General features: G+C 40.4%; 1 protein-coding gene across 5 annotated transcripts in view; it reads right to left on the minus strand.

Annotated features, from left to right (window-relative positions):
- The window catches only part of WDR89 (WD repeat domain 89), a 48,101-nt gene that overhangs the window by 20,214 nt on the left and 7,352 nt on the right, over positions 1–20,535 (minus strand). For 2 of the 5 annotated variants that reach the window (XM_005212022.5, XM_024997725.2), the window contains exon 2: positions 8,782–8,846. The exons of 1 other annotated variant lie outside the window; for it this stretch is intronic. The gene's annotated coding sequence lies outside the window, so the exon portion shown is untranslated. Of the gene's footprint in view, positions 1–8,721; positions 8,847–20,535 lie in introns of all 5 variants that reach the window. 2 more of the 5 variants (XM_024997724.2, NM_001034658.2) reach the window with 1 other exon arrangement.

Consider the following 20,535-nt stretch of genomic DNA (forward strand, 5'->3'; position numbering starts at 1 on the left):
AATCTGATAATCCTCTATACAGCTCTATACAGTCAGCAAAAACAGTATGGCTAAATCAAATCCCTTATTATACAGTGGAAGTGACAAACAGATTCAAGGGATTAGATCTGATAGACAGAGTGCCTGAAGAACTATGGACGGAGGTTCGTGACACTACAGGAGGCAGTGATCAAGACCATTACCAAGAAAAACAAATGCAAAAAGGCAAAATGGTTGTCTGAGGAGGCCTTACAAATAGCTGAGAAAAGAAGAGAAGCTAAAGGCAAAGGAGCAAAGGAAAGACAACCCATTTGAATGCAGAGTTCCAAAGAATAGCAAGGAGAGATAAGAAAGCCTTCCTTAGTGATCAGTGCAAAGAAATAGAGGAAAACAATAGAATGGGAAAGTCTAGAGATCTCTTCAAGAAAATTAGAGATACCAAGGGAACATTTCATGCAAAGATGGGCACAATAAAGGACAGAAATGGTCCTAACAGAAGCAGAAGATACTAACAAGAGGTGGCAATAATACACAGAAGAACTATAGAAAAACGATCTTCATGACCCAGATAACCACGATGGTGTGATCACTCACCTAGAGCCAGACATCCTAGAATGCAAAGTCAAGTGGGCCTTAGAAAGCATCACTACAAACAAAGCTAGCGGGGGTGATGGAATTCCAGTTGAGCTATTTCAAATCCTAAAAGATAAGGCTGTGAAAGTGCTGCATTCAGTATGCCAGCAAATTTGGAAAACTCAGCAGTGGCCACAGGACTGGAAAAGGTCAGTTTTCATTCCAATCCGAAAGAAAGGTAATGTCAAAAAATGCTCAAACTACCACACAATTGCACTCATCTCACATGCTAGCAAAGGAATGCTCAAAATTCTCCAAGCCAGGCTTCAACAGTACGTGAACCATGAACTTCCAGATGTTCAAGCTGGTTTTGGAAAAGGCAGAGGAACCAGAGATCAAATTGCCAAGATCCACTGGATCATCGAAAAAGCAAAAGAGTTCCAGAAAAGCATCTATTTCTGCTTTCTTGACTATGCCAAAGCCTTTGACTGTGTGGATCACAACAAACTGTAGAAAATTCTTAAAGAGATGAGAATACTAGACCACCTGACCTGTCTCCTGAGAAATCTGTATGCAGATCAAAAGCAGCAGTTAAAATTGGACATGGAACAACAGACTGGTTCCAAATAGGAAAAGGAGTATGTCAAGGCTGTATACTGTCACCCTGCTTATTTAACATCATGCAAAATGCTGGGCTGGATTAAGCATAAGCTGGAATCAAGATTGCTGGGGGAAACATCAATAACCTCAGATATGCAAATGACACCATCCTAATGGCAGAAAGCAAAGAAGAACTAAAGAGCCTCTTGGTGAAGGTGAAAGAGGAGAGTGAAAAAACTGGCTTAAAACTCAACATTCAGAAAACTAAGATCATGACATCCAGTCCCATCACTTCATGGCAAATAGATAGGGAAACAATGGAAACAGTGACAGACTTTATATTTTGGGCTCCAAGATCATTGCAGATGGTGACTGCAGCCATGAAATTAAAAGACAGTTGCTCCTTGGAAGAAAAGCTATGACCAACCTAGACAGCATATTAAAAAGCAGAGACATTACGTTGTCAACAAAGGTCTGTCTAGTCAAAGCTATAGTTTTTCACATAGTCATGTATGGTTGTAAGAGTTGGACTATAAAGAAAGCTGAGCTCCGAAGAACTGATGCTTTTGAACTGTAGTGTTGGAGAAGACTCTTGAGAGTCTATAAGAGACTGCAAGAGATCCAACCAGTCAATTCTAAAGGAAATCAGTCCTAAATATTCACTGGAAGAACTGATGCTGAAGCTGAAGCTCCAATACTTTGGCCACCTGATGTGAAGAACTGACTCATTGGAAAAGACCCTGATGCTGGGAAAAATTGAAGGCAGGAGGAGAAGGGGACAACAGAGGATGGGATGGTTGGATGGCATCACCGACTCAATGGACATGAGTTTGAGCAAACTCCAGGAGTTGGTGATGGACAGGGAAGCCTGGCATGCTGCAGTCCATGGGGTCGCAAAGTCAGGACACAACTGAGTGACTGAACTGAACTGATAATTCTCTAAGTCACGTATTTATGGGAAATTAGTCTCTCAGTCTTTAAGTTTTGCTTTTCTGAGGGCACATGCATGGGTCTCCATTTCATATCCTCTGGTTCCATTTTACATTAAAATCCTTTTACTTTTTTCTCATTTGAACAAGATCTTTCATAGAAAAGTATTGATGATCAACCTTGGGTATTTGTTTAGTCTGAGATGTTGCTAGATGTTGGGCTGTGAATCCCTTGAAGCTGCAAAGGACCAACCCAGGATGCTCTGTCCCATAGAAGAGGGCATGACAAGTTGATTTTTTGCCTCATTTAAACATGGAGAATCTCAGTCACACTCCTCTAAGGGAGTCAATTTGGTTTCATGGTCAATTAAGCCTCAGGATAAGCCTTAGGAACTTTATTCTGTATGTATATCTGAGAGAAAGGCATTTGCCTATTGAAACAAGACAGCAGACATTTCATTAGAAGGATTATACCCAGGGTCAGAAGTCCAATTATAGCTACTGACTGGAACAAACTTCTCAACCAGTTTCCCCAGCTACCTATACTTAATAGCTTGAAAACATCTTAAGTCCTAGGGCTTGGCCTATTTCAGTTAAGAGATTGATACTGTCCATCATTTTTAGTTCGGGCACTGTGTCTCCCTATTTGTTAACATAAAAAATAGCATTCTTCCCAGAGCAAGGCACAGGTTCCTCCCTACTGTGCAGTAAGGAGGTTTAGGGCTCTGTGGTTTTGTAAGACTACTTTTGCTAGGCTGTATATCTGGGTTTGCTGCTATTCAAAAGCTCTAAGAGAAGCACTGAAGGTAGTTCCCATGACTATGGAGAGGTTTCGACTTGCTTTTTCACAATCTATTACTTTAACCCAAGGGGGAAAAGACAGCCAAAGACACACTCAAATCCCTTTCTAACTACTACAGGGTTATCAGAGGGCATCCATCCAAAATTATATCCATTCTAGTTTTTCTGTTTGTTTTCACATTGATTTTTTAGTTTTCACATTTTACTAAAATTAAACCCCTATGACAAAGATAATATGGTGTGTTAATTTTTTCGCATTGTGAATTACTCAAAACTTTGCAGATTAAAACAATAAGCATGCGTTATTTCACACAGTTTCCAAGAGTAAGAGAGGGGCTTAGATGAGTGTTTCTGACCCAGGGTCTCACATGAAGCTACAGTCAAGATGGTGGCGAAGACTGTGGTCAGCGGAAGGCTTGACGATGCTGGAGGACTTTCTTCCCCAGAATGCTTCCTCACTGTGGATGAGGCCTCACCTCTCTACTGGTTATTGGCAGGATGCCTAAATTCCAGATCAGATGGACCTCGTCACAGAACTGCTTGAGTGTCCTCAAGATGTGGCAACTGACTTTCCCCAGAAGATGTGATCCAAGAGAGAGGCAGAGAGAAAGAACACACACACACACACACACACACACACACACACACACAGCCACTATGCCTTTCACGATCTGGTCCTGAAAACCACACTGCCACTTTTGACACATTTTACTTGATAGATGAGAGTCATTAACTACAGCCCACTTAAGGTAGGACAGTTAGGTTCCACCTATTGAAAGGAAGAATATCTAAGAATTTATGGATATATTTTAAACCCACAACAACTGTTTTACAACTTTAACTAAACAAAAGGTTCACATGCTCCTTTAAGTTGTGAGGAGAAAGAACCCAAGTGGGTTCTTCCAGTGGAAGGGAGGGTTTTCCTGACTCTGGCGTCAGGAGTGAGGGAAACAACTCTGCAGTGTCCCTTCCATTCAAGGCGGAATGTGGAACACATATTCCTTCCACACAGAAAGAAATAACCAGTGTTTTCTGAATAAAGGGCATAAGTGGGCCCTTTAGCCCAGGTATTTTTTTTCCTCTGATAAAAGAAGAGCTCTCATGACCAAAAAGAGTCATTTACATATAGCTCATGATAGTCAGCATGGTGGAAATGGCTATAAGAACATCTTAAATTTCTATATATTTGGAATAATGGGAGAGTTGGATTGTTGTGGGTGAGGTTCTGATGGAGGTCTGGGGAATCTCCAGAGAGAAGGTACGTTCCCACCACTTACTAGATTTCTTATCAACCAAATTACCATTGAATGGAAGGATATCCACTGTTCATCCCCCAGTACTGTTATAATTTTTGTTACCCCACCACAAAGTTTTTAGCAGTCCCATTAACGTTTTTGAAACACAAAGGAAGATTATGGGTAAGAGTCCAGACTTGAGTGAGGGGTATACCTTTGTGGGTGGGGGGCACCCAGTGCAATGTTATAATGTCTGCTGCCAATTTGCCAGAAGGAAGAATGTGTAACAGTTCAAAGGGACCAAAGGAAAATACTACATCTCTGCCAGAGAGACCTTGCCATCCTTCTAAGGATAATAGCCAGGCTACCAGTTCAGGTTCATCATGAGTGTTATTAGCTCTGGCACAAATCAAACTATCAGTAAGGTTGGCAGAATCTTGGAGTTTTTCTAAGCAGGGAACCAAAGGATGTGCTAAAGCTAAACGAGGGGGCAGCAAGAAATCCAGAGAAAGGACCATTAGAACTTTAAGCAGCATGACACAGGCCTGGTCTGGTTATCTTGGGAAAGCTATCTATTTCTGATGTCATTGGCTTCAGTCATTAGAAAACTTTACCTCTGAATCACCAGTTAGGTTGCAGATCCACTTTTTATAGAAGAGACACATGAATTCAGGAGTCCACCCCTCGGAGCTTAGTGACACAGGCTTTAGTCAGCAACACCTGTGAGGGGCCCTTCCAACAAGGTTGGAAGGAAACTTTATGGAGATGCCTTTTCCAATAGACCAGGCTGCAAATGTGGTATTTGACATCTTTGTTTCCTGGGAGCATGCCATAGAAAGATTATTTTTCCAAAGCATTATTATGGAAAATATTATTATTCTCAGTGGATTTAATTACATCTTTGCAAAACTGAAGTATATCCCCTATTTATTATTTGTAGGTCAAAGAAAGCAGGGACTGTCCTGTAATTATTTCAAAGGGTAAGAGCTTATGAATCTTCTAAGTTATCTTACATCTTTCTTCTTTCTTCTTACACCTTACATCTTTCTTGTAAGTCATCATGAGGGGTCAAGAGGTGATCCATCAAAGTCAAAGAGACATGGGGAATTTCATCAGTGCAAGAGGGAAGAAGGAGAGCAGGGTTGAGACTTAAGAGTGAGTAAGAGTGGTACGAGGGGAGGTAAGTAAGAGGATTTCATAGGTGGTAAGATGGTTCGCTGAAAGATGTTGAGCGTGGCGTGAAATTTAAGAGAGGCTCAACAGGCTAAGGCACAAAGATGATTAAAGAGGATCCTATAACAATTTCTTCAGTAGCCTTCGCTAAAGGAGTGGAAGCAGGCACAGCTCTCAGGCACGGGAGGGAGGTATCCTCAGGTCACTGCATCTAATTGTTGGCTGCGCAACCTAGAGGTTGGTGATAGCCCCATGGTTTTGGTAAGTAACCTGAGGGTATTCCCCTCTTTCTCATATACAAAAAGGGAAAAGGGTAGCTGACAATTTAGGTGTCCAAGGGCAGGTAGACTTATTAAGCTTTCCTTCAAGATCTTAAAGGCCAAGCAATCTTGATCATCCCAAACTATGGGGTCAGGCTGGTGTTCTTTAGCAGGGAATACAGGGGCTGAACCAACAAAAAGAAATTTGGGATCCAATTATGACAATGGCCAGCTAGCCCAAGAAAACCTCACAATTAACATTTGCTTTTGGGAATTCCCTGGTGGCCTCATGGTTAGGATTCTGGGCTTTCCCTGCCAAGGTCCAGATTCAGCCCCTGGTCGGGGAACTGATATCCCACAAACTGCATGGCATGGCCAAAAAACCAAAACCAAGAAACATTTGCTTTTATGGTTTGAAAAGTTTAAAATGCCTTGAAGCCTATCAGCATCTACGTGTAGCACCTGTTTTGAGACTAAATGTCCTCAAGATTGAACCTGAGTTTGGACAAATTGTAATTTCTCCTTCAAGACTGTGTGTCCCTTAAGGGCTGAGATTTTCAGCAAATACTTCTTTTTGCAAGAAGTATTAGGAGGGCAAACAAAAAAGAAGTTCATCCAAAGGTAGTAGTAAGGTGGAGCCCCTAGAGAATTTTATGTCATTTAAATCAGCCTGTCAAAATTGTGAGAAGTAAGAAGGCCTCAGTAGAGCCTTGAGGCATGACTGTCCAGATGTACTGTTGTCCTTCTCAGGTAAAGGCAAAGAGACACTGACTATCCCTTTCAACAGGGATACTAAAAACTCACTGCCTAAACTGATTACAATGTAAAAGGTGCTTCCAGCATGGATGGATACTAATAGCATGCAGGGATTAGAAAAGACAGGATGGCAGAGAATTACAATGCTATGTATTGCCCTGTGGTCTTGCACAGCCACTGGTGTTTTTTTTACAGGCAAAATAAGGGTATTATTAACACAAGGATAGTACCAAGGAGAGTAAGTGCCTGGGCCTTACAGTCCTCTATAATTTGCCTTATGCTGTGTACCCTTCCTTATTCATAGGGTATTTGTTTATTCTTAGGAGAGGTTTTGTGGGGTCCACCTGGATCATAATGGGAGGGGCACTATGAATTGTGCCTATTTCAGTTAAGGATTTTACCCAAAGATAGATCAGAGAATTCTGGGTTTAATAGAGCAGATGAGTGCAAAGTTTGGACTGCCTTGGGTTGTAGAATGCAAATAATGGCAATGGGGTTGAATTTTCCTGAATGTTGAACTTAAACTCAAGAGACACTTCCACCTTTTTTTTTTTTAACTTCCACGTTTTGAGAGAAAAAAATGGCAGCACTGTGTTTCTCCAGAAAATCTCATCCCAATAAATGTCTGGGACCCAAATCACTAAGAAGCAGACATTTGCCTTACAAAAGGTCCAGATCAAAAAATATGGGCTGAGAAATAGGGACACATTGCAGTTTACACTGCAGTTTACTTAAGACTCCCACTATTTGAACATATATACTACTCTAGGGAAGGGCCTGTTCAATTGCAGTGGGATGGAGCACTGACAGGAGCAGCCCCTGTGCCAGTTTACACTGTAAGGAATTTGTCCCTGATCTGGAGAGTAGTTTTCCCCAGTCTATTTAATGGCAGAACAGGAACAGTCTCTGTGTGTCCTTGAAGCCCCATCATTGGTGTGGATTTGGCCAGGGTTCTGAGAAGGTTGTAACTATTTGGAGTTCAATTTGTAGCAATCCTTTCCCCTGGTCAGGTTTTCTACAATAATGACACATTCTTGTAGGATGGATTTGCTTTGGAGTTTCCATCTATTGGTGCTGTAGATTCAAAATCTTAGTTATCATTTTTTTCTTTCTTTCTGGAGTCATCTTATATGGTGTGAGCTAATTTATTAGCCAGATTGACAAGGTCAGGGGTGAACACTCCTTCCCTTTGATACAGGTTCTTTTGACCAACAAGGATAAGTCCTTATGTAGGCCATTTATACATACGGAATTAAAAGCCACCTGAGAGGACTCAACAGCTATAGGGAGTCCGGAATTCCCTTTGGAAATGGTTTGGAGATTGTTGTAATAATCATGGAAGGGTTCAGCAGGCTTTTGGATGCATACCTGACTTTAATTCCAGTCCGCAGGTTTTGGGAAGGCTCCAGGGATGGCTTTGTGTAGCCATTTGGCTCTGCCATGAGGTTAACCATATAAAAGGACTAATGGTTGGTTTAACTTAAACCCTAGAAATTGTTCAGGGTTTCCCCAAGCTGCAGTTTTAATCTACTGTGGGGCTTGACCTTCTCCAACAAGCAAGTAGACTAATTAACAGAGATTAGGGAGATGAGGTTGGTGGGTTTGGGTTACAGCATTGAATTCTTCAGCAAATATATTGGGATCTTCAGTTACCGAGGGGAAATCCTTTATTACAGCCCTTATGTTGCCCTTTGTCCATGGGGTGTAGGAAATCTAGGGCAGTTTTTAGTAGGATCCTCAGAAGGTCTAATTTTGAAAAAGAAGGTCTTAATGGGTTCTGTTTGGTAAGGAAAGTAAATTCAGAGAAGAGACTCAGGAAGGGTAAAGGGAGATATAGAGGAGATGGAACAGTGGGGTTAGAAAGGACCTTAGTTAGCACTGAGGAAGAGACCTGGGATTTTTTAAATCCATCTTTGGTTGTTTATTTGCTTCGGTTAATTTAGAAACAATAAGGAGGCAATTTTAGAATCCTGAACATTTAGTAGCCTCTAGATACCAACTAAAATAACTATCCTACTCAGATTGCTTAATATTGTAGCCATGGTCTTCTAATTTAGTTCAAAGAAAACAAGTTTGCAGAGATCAAAGTTTCCACATAATGGCCATTGGAGTTCTGCGTTATCCTTAGTAAAACTGGTCTATTTAGTCAAACATGCACATGAGGAAAGACCATAAATTTTTTAAACATAAAACTGGCTAGGATCCCTCAAGGTGGTGGTTGTTGCAGGCGGGGGGCGGGGGGGGGGTACTTTAGTACATTCAATACTAAATGTACCTTTAGTACATTCAGATGACTAGATACAATTATCAGAAACAAGAGTACTTACCAGAAGGGCAAGCTGTCTCTATCTAGATCCTGAATAAAGTAGGAGAGCTCAAACAAAAGAAGGCAGCTTGAGCTCTGAGGAGACTTACCAAAGTTAGAATGGCTCACAGAAGCTAACAGTGCAAAGGACTCAAGTATAGGAAACTCACTTGACTCCAGAGGTTCAAGTGGTTGGTGCCTTCAGATCCCACTTATGACACCATGTAAGGTCAACCTAAAAGAAAAGAGGTAAGCTGAGGCAAACTCAAGATACCAAATGTGTGTGTATGTTAGTCACTCAGTCATGTCTGATTCTTTGTGATTCCATGGATTGTAGCCTGCCAGGCTCCCCACCCCGTTCATGGAATTCTCCAGGCAAGAACACTGGAGTGGATTGCCATTCCCTTCTTCACGAGATACCAAAAATCCAGTTTATTCTGCAGTAGCAGAGATATTCAGAGAAGGCAATAGTGACCCACTCCAGTGTTCTTGCCTGGAGAATCCCAGGGACGGGGGAGCCTGGTGGGTTGCCGTCTATGGGGTCGCAGAGTCAGACACGACTGAAGTGACTTAGCCGCAGCAGCAGCAGAGATATTGTAATTCAGGACATGCAGCTGCAGTGAGCTATAGGTGAGTCCACTGAAGAAGGTTAAGAATGGGTTGCATTCATGGGCAAGGAGTGTGAAAGGGAAGAGCCCAATTAGGGGCCATGCAGAGTTAACTGGCTCAAAGATGGGGAGCAATTCATTGGTGAGAGGTTTAAGTTTCAATCTTTTATAAATCAGGCATTTATGGAAAATCAGTCTCTTAGTCTTCAAGTTTCACTGTTCTGAGAGCTAACGTGTGAGATTCTCCATTTCATATCCTTTAGTTTCATTTTAGATTAAAACCTTTTATAGTTTTATCCAAGTCAAGCTGGAAGGACATGTGGGGGGTAGGCAAAGGAGGATGTACAGCAGACATTTGGATACATCAGGAGGAAAGTATAGAATTGGATCACTGACCTACAGGAAGTAGGCAGTAGTTAAAAACTAGGGAAGTGGATGAACCTCCTGAAGGGGAATTATACAGAATGATATACAACAGCAAGTCAAGAATGGAACCCTGAAACACCAGTTAAAAGAAATGGGCAGAGGAAAAATAAAAACTCTAAAGGAGACAAAGAAAAAAGAAACAGAAGAACCCCAAAAAAGTAGCCAAATAAGTATTAACTGATCATTAATATCTAGGATCCTAAATCAGTCTCTTCACAAGCATTGCTTTATTTAGTCCTACCAATCAGTAACTCTAAAAAATAATCTTTTTATTACTGCCCTTTAGGTGAGGAAACTGAGACTTAGAGAAATAGATACTGTACAATAGTTAAGAGGATGAGTATACTGCCAGACTGTCAAGGTTCAAATTCTGGCTTCACTAGCTATGTGTTTCAGCTTCTAATCTTTAAACAGGGGTTAACAGTTCCAACCTAATAGGGTTGTTATAAGACAACCTATTAGGGTTGTTGTAAGATACAAATTAACTACTACATATTAAGTGATCAAAATGATGGCTGGCCCATAAGACTAGTAAGTGTCAGCATAGAAAATTTCAAAGAAATGCAAGTGTCAAATGATAAACTTGCAGAATAACTTATTAGATTTTACACACATATACAAACACACACACACACACACACACACACACCCATGCTGTTAACAATGTGTTTGTGCTAAGTCACTTTAGTCGTGTCTCTTTGTGACCCAATGGACCATAGTCTGCCAGGCCCCTCTGTCTATGGGATTCTACAGGCAAGCATACTGGAGTGGGTTGCCATGCCCTCCTCCAGAGGATCTTCCAGACCCAGGGATGGAACCTGTGTCTCTTGTTTCCTGCATTAGCAGGTGGGTTCTTTACCACTAGCAGTACCTGGGAAGCCCATGATTAACCATGACAACTGACATGAAATTGAATATACATACTGGGGGAAGAACACCTTAACATTCTTTTAATTTCCACTGTTAATCAGTACTTGAGATTAAGCCAGAATGAGGCTTCCTGATACTGGAGAGCTTATAATCATGTCACCATATCTCTCATACAAAAGGCTATATTTTATAAATATTTATAAATTGATAGTTAAAGACATCTTTTACATTTCAAAGTCTAGGTTCACTATTTATTACTCTAAATTAGGTGAATGGCCAAAAGGGATCTGTTGAAATAGAAATCAAAAGAGTGGTAAAAACCCTTAAACATAAATATTTATAGTTTTATGCTTGTGTAAAGATTCAATAGGACAGACCAGTGCTCTTAATCACTCTGTGCCATATCACAGGAAGATAAGAATGTAGTTAAGTTCTAAACTCATTTCCTTTTTTCTGAACACAGTGAAAGATCCTGATATCAGAGAAAGAACCAACAGAAGGAGTAATTCTTGAATCATCCTGCAAAAGCCGGATATTAAGAGACAAAAAATTCCACACTTACTATATAGATCTGATGTGAAGGATAAAAAGGACTGAAAATAATGTACTGTCAATTTTAACTTTACTAAACATGGATGTGAGAGTTGGACTGTGAAGAAAGCTGAGTGCCAAAGAATTGATGCTTTTGAACTGTGGTGCTGGAAAAGACTCTTTGAGAGTCCCTTGGACTGCAAGGAGATCAGCCCTGGGATTTCTTTGGAAGGAATGATGCTAAAGCTGAAACTCCAGTACTTTGGCCACCTCATGTGAAGAGTTGACTCACTGGAAAAGACTCTGATGCTGGGAGGGATTGGGGGCAGGAGGAGAAGAGGACGACAGAGGATGAGATGGCTGGATGGCATCACCGACTCAATGGACATGAGTTTGAGTGAACTCCAGGAGTTGATGATGGACAGGGAGGCCTGGCGTGCTGCAATTCATGGGGTTGCAAAGAGTCAGACACGACTGAGTGGCTGAACTGAACTGAAACATGAAACATTTAGCTTGGACTTAAACTATCAAATTCTTTTTTAATACTTGCCTACTTTGCTCTTGGCACCAATGATTAGCACCATTAAGCAAGAGGTGCACAAAGAAAGCAGAATTGAAAGAGACACATGTACCTCATTGTTCATTGTAGCGCTGTTTACAATAGCTAGGACACAGAAACAACCTAGATGTCCATCCAGAGAAAGCAATGGCACCCCACTCCAGTACTCTTGCCTGGAAAATCCCATGGACGGAGGAGCCTGGTAGGCTGCAGTCCATGGGGTCGCTAAGAGTTGGACACGACTGAGAGACTTCACTTTCACTTTTCACTTTCATGCATTGGAGAAGGAAATGGCAACATGCTCCAGTGTTCTTGCCTGGAGAATCCCAGAGACAGTGGAGCCTGATGGGCTGCCGTCTATGGGGTCGCACAGAGTCAGACACAGCTGAAGTGACTTAGCAGCAGCAGCAGCAGATGTCCATCAGTACATGAATGGATACGGAAGTTGTGGTACATATACACAATGGAATACTACTCAGCTATAAAAAAGAGAATGCATTTGAGTCAGTTCTAAAGAGATAGATGAAACTGGAGCCTATTATACAGAGTGAAGTAAGTCAGAAAAGGAAATACCAATACAGTATATTAATGCATATGTATGGAATTTAGAAAGACAATAACGATGACCTTATATGCAAGACAGCAAAAGAGATGCAAATGTAAAGAACAGATTTTTGGACTATGTGGGAGAAGACGAGGGTGTGATGATTTGAGAAAATAGCATTGAAACATGTATATTACCATATTTAAAACAGACGGCCAGTGCAGGTTCAATGCGTGAAGCAGGGTACTCAAAGTCGGTGTTCTGGGAGAACCCAGAGGGATGGGGTGGGGAGGGAGGCGGGAGGGGGGTTCAGGATGGGGGGGGACACATGTGCACCTGTGGCTAATTCATGTTGATGTATGGCAAAACCCATCACAATATTGTAAAGTAATTAGCCTCTAATTTAATTAATTAAGAAAAAAAGCAACAGCTGCAAAAATTAGAGAATGACAAAAAACATCATTCAGGACTTAACTACAAAGTCTCTAAACAGAAGATATTTAAACTGCTCCCAGGACAACTAAGACTTTCTTAGTTGTTCTTTTCCTCTCTTCCTCTGGCAATATAAATTACTACCTCTATGTGAACTCCTAGCTTTTATTCTCAACACTGATCTCTCTTCAAAATTCTAATCCTGTTTTTCTAATGTCTGCCTAGACCTCTACCCCTGAACATATTGCTAAAACTTGAAATTAAATATACTGAAAATGTAACTCAAACATATATTCTTCATCTCTGTTAAAAAAATCTCAGAATTACCTTTGATTAAAGGGAGGCCAAGGACAAGATTCCACCAGCTAATACAGCCTACCTTGAAAATCGCCCTTCACACCCACGTCCTCACTGTTTGCCCTGCCACTGTCTTCCTGCTTTCCATTACCTCTCATCTGCAACTACAGTAACTTCCTCCGTGCCTGATACGGAGCATGACAGGAAACACTTGATTCAACAGCTAACTGACTCCTGAACAAAGATGGCAAGAATGGGAAAATTTTTTACTTCTCACAGGAGAAACAGCATGTAAGCATTTTATTCTTAGATGCCAACTTCATCTTGTAAAAAATATTGACATTCAGTATATCAGAAATAAAAGCAGATATATGATTTCACAAACATTTAAGTTCATAAAACTGAATAATTTTCATAAAGTATGACATATGTTCTATTGTTGTTTCACATGGGCTGCAGACATTTGAACATGTGAATTACACAATGTATTTTATAGCAACCCTAGACTCAACATTTTAATAGGCAAAATATTTTCTCCACAATACAGCTGCTAAAAGAGTTGCTACTCTTCCCAAGAATCCTACATCATTTTGAGTTATCTTGATCATGCTTTAAGATCCAGCTAAAAGTTCACCAGTACTACAAAATCCTTCTTAACCTAAAGTGTTTCTACTTACTCTGAATGCCAAAATATCAACTGTTACTCATTTAGCAATCACATACTAAATATACTAAGATGTTATTTATCCCTAGTTGTATGTGTTACATATTTATATTTGCTTCTTTCCCAGTATAAAGTATAAATTTCTTAAGGACAGGAACTATATTTTTCAGTTCTCTAATATCAATCTTTTATCAGCTAGAGACTAACTCCACAGCATGCCTCAGGAAATCCTACTTCCCATGAGAGGAGTGTAAAAACACAAACAGATACGAAACACACTCAAGAGAGGCAGACAAGGTGGCAAAGATAAGGAACTACCCGCAGATGTAAAACAATGACAGCCAAAGACGGGAAACACACATACACACAGACGAACCTTTAGAAGCAGCTATCCCCTTTCTAGAGAAATTAAATAGTAATAATCTTATCAATATTGATTAAAAAAAAAAAAAACAACAACAACCCATAACCACAGTTTTGAGGTCAATTCACTCGACCTCCTAGAAAGCACCATGAAAGCACAACTGAAGAACGGGCTGGGATTTAGGAACATCACCCTATATGTAGAAAGTATTTAGCGAACAAACACCTGATGATTTGAATGTAATTTAATAACTAGTCCTACACACCCAAATTCGGAGCAAATATGTTCAAGATGCAACTCTTCCTTCACAAAACAGGTTACAGGATCAAAAAAATTCAAAAATTCCAGTATAAAGCACTAAATACTACTTGCTTTGCTCATATGATATAAACATGTTTTTGATGCCAAAAGAATACATCCAAATTATAATCTTTCAAAATTTAAAAAAATAAACTGATGATTCACAAATTGCATCTTTCCTATTTTTAGAATGGCTCAGGGTATTTGTGTGATTTTCAAGCTCCTTTCTTAGTTCCTAAGAAATAACTTCAGTTCGACTTTATAATTTCAGGGAGGGGGAGGGAGGGTAAGTTTAGAAAGAATAAAATAGCTCTGCAAAAATAATTCAGTGCTACATGAAATACAAATTAACGAAAGGCTAATGAAGTCAAATGTTTTAAAATAAACTAACCATTATGAAAAATTTAGTTTCAATATCTATTCTCCTTTCTTGAAAATAGATGCTTGTCATGCATGCTGCAGGACTGAAGGATTCATGAAGAAAGAGAAGCAGTCTGACAGAATTAGAACCAAGATAAAAATACTCTAACAAGCAGCCAAGAGTTGGAAACACAATGGAAAATGAAGGAACATGTCTCTTGGATGTACCTAGTCATTATGTGTGAGCAAAAAGGTGTTAATGTTAGAAAAGGAGACACTCTTTTCATGGGAAAACATCTGTACTATAAGTGAGGGGCCTTACTTTTTTCTTTTTTTTCATGTGACCCTCAGTAATTCACAGAATCCTCACATTCCTACTTACTGTGTTTACCAATTCTTCTGTATACATCAGTGACATTAACAGTAACTAAGGATAGACTGAACTCGTGCTACAATCCAGGCACTGTTCTAAATGCCTTATATGAATATCTCATTTGCCCTCCCAGACAACCCTACAATGTAGATACACTTACTTTCCCTATTTTATAATTAGGAAGTAAAGCTTGAAAGGGTAGGTGACATGCCAAAGGTCACTCAGCTCACAAATGTAGAACAGGGACTGGAACTCAAATCTGGCTTCAGAGTCCACAGTCTTAAATACTTCCTTATACTACCTCTCAAATGATATAAAGAACATATTTCACAAAGCATTTTAAAATGGCCATTCAGGATTTCCCTGGTAGTCCAGTGGCTAAGACTCTGTGCTCCCAGTGCAGGGCGCCTGGGTTCAATCCCTGGTCAGAGAACTGGATCCCACATGCTGCAACTAAAAGATCTTGCATGCTGCAATGAAGACCCAGCGTAGCCAAATTCAAAATAAACAGTTTAATATAAAGTGGTGCTGGCACTAACAAAAATGAATTCATACAACCAAGTGACATATAGTTAAAATATTTAAAGCATATATATATGGAAAATCTTCATACTAAGGAAGTTTTTAAAAAGACAGTGGTAATATCAATGATGTGAAATCCAGTGCCAATTTTAGATGCCTAGATGTGCAAATTTCCAAGTATTTATAGGCTTAAAGAAAGATTTAAAATAATGTCAGGTACAAGATATAATTTAAAATATAAGCCATCATCTAGAGCTTCTTCTCTTGTTGCTAGTATTTCACATTAATACTTGATGAATGATATATGAATAAAATCATCAAGGAAGGAATTTACTTAATAGTGTGTGTCAGCCAATACAGTATACTAACGCATATATATGGAATTTAGAAAGATGGTAACGATGACCCTATATGCGAGACAGCGAAAGAGACACACATGTACAGAACAGTCTTTTGGACTCTGTGGGAGAAGGTGAGGGTGGGATGATTTGAGAGAATAGCACTGAAACATGTATGTTATCATATGTGAAACAGATCACCAGTCCAGGTTTGATGCATGAGACAGGGTGCTCAGGGCTGGTGTACTGGGATGACCCAGAGGGATGGGATGGGGAGGGACGTGGGAGGGGGTTCAGGATGGGGAACACATGTATACTGTGGCTGATTCACATCAATATATGGCAAAACCAATACAATATTGTAAAGTAATTAGCCTCCAATTAAAATAAATAAATTTAAAAAAAATAGTGTGTGTCAGGCACTGTTTCAAGCACTTCACAAATATTTACTCATTTAACTCTCCTAACAGCCTATAAAGTAGTTATAATTGGAGCCAGTATTCAACTCAGGTAGTTTGGTTTAAGATTCTGTGCTCTTAACCTCACTAGCTCTGTTGAAATTTAAGAAACGGTGATATTTGCAGATGACATGATACTATATGTAAAAAAACCCTAAAGATGCAACCAGAAAATTATTAGAGCTAATCAATAAATACAGTAAAGTCATAGGATATAAAATTAATACACAGAAATCCTTTGCATTCCTATATACTAATAATGAAAAATCAGAAAGAGAAATAAGGAAACAATCCCATTCACCAGTGCAACAAAAAGAATACTTGGGAATAAACCTACCCAAAGAGACAAAAGACCTGTATGCAGAAAACTATAAGACAGTGTTGAAAGAAATAAAAGATGACATGAACATATGGAGAGATATACCATGTTCTTGGGTTGGAAGAATCAATATTGTCAGAATGACTATACTACTCAAAGCAACCTACAGATTCAATACAATCCCTGTCAAAACTACCAAAGGGAATTTTTCACAGAACTAGAACAAACAATTTCACAATTTGTACGGAAACACAAAACACCCCAGATAGCTAAAGTAATCTTGAGAAAGAAAAATGGAGCTGGAGGACTCAAACTTCTTGACTTCAGATTATATTACAAAGCTATAGTCATCAAGACAGTATGGTACTGGGACAAAAACAGAAACATAGACCCAAATATAGACCAATGGAACAAGATAGAAAGCCCAGAGATAAACCCACACACCTATGGGCACCCTGTCTTTGACAAAGGAGGCAAGACTATACAATGGAGAAAAGATAGGACCACTCTTCAATAAGTGGTCCTAGGAAAACAAGACAACTACATGTAGAAGAATGAAACTAGAACACTTCAGAACACCATACACAAAAATAAACTCAAAACGGATTAGACTTAAATGTAAAACCAGAAACAATAAAGCTCTTAGAGAAAAACATAGGCAGTACACTCTTTGACATAAATCACAGCAAGATCCTCTTTGACCCACCTTCTACAATAATTCTGCTTTATTGACTATGCCAAAGCCTTTGACTGTGTGGATCACAATAAACTGTGGAAAATTCTGAAAGAGATGGGAATGCCAGACCACCTGACCTGCCTCCTGAGAAACCTATATGGAGATCAGGAAGAAACAGTTAGAACTGGACATGGAACAACAGACTGATTCCAAATAGAAAAAGGAGTACGTCAAGGCTGTATATTGTCACCCTGCTTATTTAATTTCTATACAGAGTACATCATGAGAAACGCTGGGCTGGAAGAAGCACAGGCTGGAATCAAGATTGCCGGGAGAAATATCAATAACCTCAGATATGCAGATGACACCACCCTTATGGCAGAAAGTAAATAAGAACTAAAGAGCCTCTTGATGAAAGTGAAAGAGGAGAGTGAAAAAGTTGGCTTAAAGTTCAACATTCAGAAAACTAAGATCTTGACATCCAGTCCCATCACTTCATGGCAAATAGATGTGGAAACAGTGGCTGACTTTATTTTTCTGGGCTCCAAAATCACTGCAGATGGTGATTGCTGCTGCTGCTGCTAAGTCGCTTCAGTTGTGTCCAACTCTGTGCGACCCCATAGATGGCAGCCCACCAGCAGCAGCTGCTCTTGCTGCTAAGTCACTTCAGTTGTGTCCAACTCTGTGTGACCCCATAGATGGCAGCCCACCAGACTCCCCCATCCCTGGGATTGTCCAGGCAAGAACACTGGAGTGGGTTGCCATTTCCTTCTCTGATGCATGAAAATGAAAAGTGAAAGTGAAGTCACTCAGTCGTGTCCGACTCTTAGTGACCCACGGACTGCAGCCTACCAGGCTCCTCTGTCCATGGGATTTTCCGGGCAAGAGTACTGGAGTAGGGTGCCATTGCCTTCTCCGGCAGATGGTGATTGCAGCCATGAAATTAAAAGACGCTTACTCCTTGGAAGGAAAGTTATGACCAACCTAGACAGCATATTAAAAAGCAGAGACATTACTTTGTCAACAAAGATCTGTCTAGTCAAGGTTATGGTTTTTCCAGTGGTCATGTATGGATGTGAGAGTTGGACTGTGAAGAAAGCTGAGCGCCAAAGAATTGATGCTTTTGAACTGTGGTGTTGGAGAAGACTCTTGAGAGTCCCTTGGACTGCAAGGAGATCCAACTAGTCCATCCTAAAGGAGATCAGCCCTGGGTGTTCATTGGAGGGACTGATGGTGAAGCTGAAACTCCAATACTTTGGCCACCTGATGCAAAGGGCTAACTCATTTGAAAAGACCCTGATGCTGGGAAAGATTGAGGGCAGGAGGAGAAGGGGACGACAGAGGATGAGATGGTTGGATGGCATCACCGACTCAATGGACACGGGTTTGGGTGGACTCCGGAAGTTGGTGATAGACAGGGAGGCCTGGCGTGCTTTGGTTCATGGGGTTGCAAATAGTCGGACACGACTGAGGGACTGGACTGAACTGAACTACAATAATGGAAATAAAATTAAACAAATGAAACCTAATTAAACTTGAAAGCTTTTGCACAGCAAAGGAAACAATAAGCAAGATTAAAAGACAACCCTCAGAATGGGAGAAAATAATTGCAAGTGAAACAACTGACAAAGGATTAATCTCCAAAATACATAAGCAGCTCATACAGTTCAATATCAGAAAAATTAACAGCCCAATCAAAAAATGAGCAGACCTAAACAGACATTTCTCCAAAGAGACCTACAGATGGCCAATAAAACATGAAAAGATGCTCAACATCACTATTGGAGAAATGCAAATCAAAACTACAATGAGGTATCACCTCACACCAGTCAGAATGACCATCATTAAAAAATCTATAAAGAATAAATGCTGGAGAAGATGTGGAGAAAAGGAAACTCTCTTGCACTGTTGGTAGGAATGTAAATTGATACAGTCACTATGCAGAACAGTATGGAGATTCCTTAAAAAACTAGGAATAGAACTACACACGTGCATACACGCTCAGTCGTGTCCAGTGCTATGCGACCCTATCAACTGCAGCCCGCCAGCCTCCTCTGTCCATGGAATTTTCCAGGAAAGAATACTGGAATAGGTTCTCACTTCCTTCTCTAAGGGATCTTTCCTGCCCAGGAAAAGAGTCTCTTGAGTCTCCTGCACTGAAGGTGGATTCTTTAACAACTGCATCACCTGAGAAGCCCCAAACTACCATATGACCCACTGATCCCACTACTGGGCATATACCCTGAGAAAATCATAACTGAAAAAAACACACGTACCCCAACGTTCATGGCAGCACTATTTACAATAGCTAGGACATGGAAGCAAAATAGATGTTCATCAAAGGGTGAATGGATAAAGAAGTTGTGGTACATATATACAATGGAATATTATTCAGCCATAAAAAGGAGCACATTTGTCAGTTCTAGTGAGGTGGATGAACCTGGAGCTTGTTATACAGGGTAAAGTAAGTCAGAAAGGGAAAAACAAATATCGCATATTAACTCATATACATAGAATCTAGAAAAATGGTATCAATGAACCTATATGCAGTGAAGGAACAGTGATGCAGATATAGAGAATGGACTTGTGGACGCAGTGTGGGAAGGAAAGGGTGGGATGAATGGAGAATGTAACATCAACATACATAGATGACCATATGTGAAACAGATAGCTGGCGAGAAGCTGCTGTGTAATACAGGGAGCCCAGCCTGCTGCTCTGTGATGACCTACAAAGGTGGGATGGGGGTGGGCAGGAGGGAGGCTCAAGGAGGAGGTGATATATATATATATATGCTGCTGCTGCTGCTAAGTCGCTTCAGTCGTGTCCGACTCTGTGCGACCCCATAGACAGCAGCCCACCAGGCTCCCCCATCCCTGGGATTCTCCAGGCAAGAACACTGGAGTGGGTTGCCATTTCCTTCTCCGATGCATGAAAGTGAAAAGTGAAAGTGAAGTCGCTCAGTCGTGTCTGACTCTTTGCGACCCCATGGACTACAGCCCACCAGGCTCCTCCGCCCATGGGATTTTCCAGGCAAGAGTACTGGAGTGGGGTGCCATTGCCTTCTCCGGATATATACATATAGTTATGGCTAAATTACATTGTTGTACGGCAGAAAGCAACACAACATTGCAAAGCAATTTTCCTCCAATTAAGTAATAATAATAAAAAAGAAATAGTGAAATTCTTTTTTTTTAAAGCCAATAAAAAGTAATAATGATCAGAATGAATGTCCACAGAGAGAATGGCACCATCACTTACCTCAGTATATATACCAATACAAAG

Source organism: Bos taurus, chromosome 10 (assembly GCF_002263795.3).
Source record: "Bos taurus isolate L1 Dominette 01449 registration number 42190680 breed Hereford chromosome 10, ARS-UCD2.0, whole genome shotgun sequence".
NCBI lineage: Eukaryota > Metazoa > Chordata > Mammalia > Artiodactyla > Bovidae > Bos > Bos taurus.